The sequence below is a fragment of the Chinchilla lanigera genome, unplaced genomic scaffold (genome assembly GCF_000276665.1).
Source record: "Chinchilla lanigera isolate Chin_1 unplaced genomic scaffold, ChiLan1.0 scaffold00161, whole genome shotgun sequence".
Taxonomy (NCBI): Eukaryota; Metazoa; Chordata; class Mammalia; order Rodentia; family Chinchillidae; genus Chinchilla; species Chinchilla lanigera.
Window position 1 is genome coordinate 1,711,119 of NW_004955562.1, and position 3,402 is coordinate 1,714,520.

The 3,402-nt window shown below is 34.2% G+C and overlaps 1 pseudogene; it reads right to left on the reverse strand.

The window, feature by feature from the left end:
• The window catches only part of LOC102029236, a 99,082-nt pseudogene extending 97,234 nt beyond the window's left edge, over window positions 1–1,848 (reverse strand).
• Between the last annotated feature and the right edge of the window lie 1,554 nt (window positions 1,849–3,402).

The following is a 3,402-nucleotide window of genomic DNA, read 5'->3' on the forward strand; positions in this document are numbered from 1 at the left end:
TTCGGTTCCCGGTACCGTAGAAAAACCAAAAAAAAAAAAAAAAAAAAAAAGAAATAGAAACCTTACCTCCAGTGGTGACTCTTTTACTTTCCTTGCTTATATCATTTTTCTCAAACATTTTTTCTATATAAATTTAGAGCCAACTCAATGTTATAATTTTACTTCACCCATCAAAAGCAATTTAGAAAACTCAAGAGGAAAAAGAAAGTATATTACACATATACTCATTTTGGACTCTAACCACTTTTCTTTTTTTTTTTTCTTACTGATATCCCAAGGTTCCTTCTTTTATTATTACTTTTATGTTTGGAGATTTTTCATAGCCATTGTTTTATAGTATGTAGTTTGATGCAATTTCTTATTTTTCCTTCATCTGAGAATCTTTTGCTTCTGCCTTCATTCATGAAGGCTATTTTAGCTGGATATAAGATTTTGGATTGACATTCTTGCTTTAACACTTGAGAAAAATTGTATTATTTCACTCTTGTCTCCACAGTTTCTGTGAGAAACCTATGTTATTCAAATTGTTTAGGACCTAATCATGAATGTGTTATTTCTCTCTCACTAATTTTAGAACTTTTCCTTCTTTTTTAGTTTTCAGAATTTCAACTTTTATATGCCTTGGTATGTATTTCTTTTTTTCAGTTTCATATATTCTCAGCATCTTGAATCTGTAGATTTTTTTATCTGGTCATTTCTTCAGGTATATTTCTAACCATTGTATTTCTATAATGACTTTAAAAAATCTCTTATAGTTTTCACGTCCCTGTTGTGTCCATGTTGACATTATTTATTGATTGTCTTTTTATTCATACAGTTTGAGATATTCTTTTTGGTATGATGAGTAAGTTTAGATAGAAACATGGACACTGTTGGGATTAGAAAACACTGGGTGTTTTTAAAAACTTTATTTAAGTTTGCTTTTCCAGACACCACTCTAGAAGGTGAAAGTGAATGCCACTGCTTCACTACCAGATAGGATAAAAGTTCAGATTCACCACTTTACCTTTACTGGTACCTGAGTGGTTTGCTGCTCACACATTCTTCATGGCTAGAGTGGTTGTCATTTTCCTGCTGCCACTAGTAGTTGGTGAAAGTGCCAACTCTTCATGAGGTCTCTTTGGATAAATGACAGTGAAGGGAGGACAAGACATGTCATTGTTTCCAAGTGAATGTGGAAATCCAGACTCCCCATGTGGTCTCTACTGATAAAGCAGTGGTCCCGTACTGGTGGCTAGTTAGAATGAAAGTTCCAGCTTTTTACTTTTTCCCTTTGCATAATAGCAATAAAAATGTAGAAGGGTGTGCACTTCATTATAGCTTTATGAGGAGTGAATATCTGTCCTCTCCACATATTCTTTTCTGGCAAGGATGGGATAAGACTGCAGTTTTTGTATTTTTGCTAGGAGTAGAACACTTGTCTTAAAAATTTCTCTCTAACAAGACTGTGCTACTTCTTATCATTTGGCTAGCGACAGCAGACTTTTATTATTGATATTGTTTTATTTGTGCTTTGTGCAGTTACTGGACTGTTGGTTTTTCTAGTCTATTTGAAATATACGGGACAAAAAGACAAACTCAGGAATTCACCAACTATTGTTCTTTTGGCCTCAAAGTTCCTAGGTATCTGTACTCCTTTGTTCACCCTTCATGAATCTTCTTTTTATTTTATACATTCTATATAGTATTTTCAGTTGTATTCAGTGGGAGGAAGAGGAGAAAATACATCTATTCTATCTTTCTGGAATCAAAAGTTGAACATTTGTGTTACTTACCTTGATCAATTTTACTAGTCTCTGATTTGGCTCTTAGACTTTTAGCTTTCACTCCACAAGGAGTATCCTCCATGTAATAACATGTATGTTGTTAAATATTTCATCTTCTTTCAACATAGTAGAAGAAATAACAGATGCAAAGGCTCACGAAAGGTAGAAATATCTGGCAATTGAAAATAATTTAGATGGGCAATAGCAATTGGTATGTAGCAAGTTGTATATGGCCAGAGTTCTTTTTGCTTATCTTAGTGAGGGCTTTGAGTTATATCTGGATGGGTATAGATTATTTGTCCAAAGTGTGGAAAAGACATCGATTAGGCAGCAAGACACTAGAGCGTCGGAGCCTAAGTGGCAGGCTATTAAAGAGATAAGGGAAGGTGCTGAGTTAGTATATACTGAAATTGTCTGCTGATTGATTATATGGTAAGTAAGAAGAGATAATTCAGTTTGAATGAATGAGAAAGGTTGATGCCATTAACACTGGGGAACACTGGGGTTCCATCAACTCCTTTGTTAGAGGGAAAGCCCAATTCTATAAATTTTCATTTGTTAGTTCAGACCATTGGACTTCCTTGTTAGATAACACTGCCTCTCTCATCTGAAATTTCAATGCTAATTTACACCCTGATGATCTGTATTGAAGAGCATAAGATCAAATTTGCATGGTTACAAGCTTTATGTCTGTTTCTGTAATCTGCTTTTTCAGAGCCATGTTGTATCTTGAACACAACTTTAAATATTAACACTAGAAATGTAGGTGATTAATTTTTATCCTATATGAATTTTTCTATTCAGTTTTAGAATGTAATGATATCTCAAAAACTTAACATGCTCAACATGCAGGCATTGTTCCAAAGAACATTATATTTGATTAATGCAGAATAGGCATGAACAGAAACCTGTAGTTTATAATAGTATGCAAACTTTGAGTTTACATAGCAATAATGACCTATTTTCAAGAGGAGGTGTACCTTTCTCTTCCCAGCCTATTTTGGAGTAACAATTAATGCTACCCTATGAAAGAAGAGCAGACATTCTCTGTTATCATGTAATAGGTTTTGTAAAAAATAAAAGCTACCTATTTCTGAAAACTTTGTGTCTAATTGATTTGAACCTATTTTTTCAATAATATTAGAATAGTCTCTTTTAGGTACCAGACATGACAGAAAATATTTAGAAGTCCTCATGGTAGTTGTACTTTCATTGTTGGTAAAGATTCTGTGCTGTATGAATCTTTTCTCTATTCTACATGCAACAGTCTCTCTCTCCCTCTCTCATCTCCTTTTGCCTTTCTGACTTCTTTTATGGGGTGAAGCAGGAAAATGGCCTTCACCAAATATGTCATTGTCTTTGGGCTTCTGAACCTCCAAGGCCAGGAGAAATAAGTGTCCATTATAAAATACGTAGTCTGTTATCCTGAAAGTCTGTTATAACAGTGCAAAATAGGTTAGGACAGCATGTGCTACTGTTCACAATTGTGCACTCACAATTTTTCCTTGAACTCTATGCTGGGCAGAATACATACAGGGAATTCATATAACAAGGTTCTGAAAAAGCTTTGTGTGATGTGAAGGCTGTAGTATGTATTAGAGAGATCATTTAGAGATATATGGACATGTTAAGATCA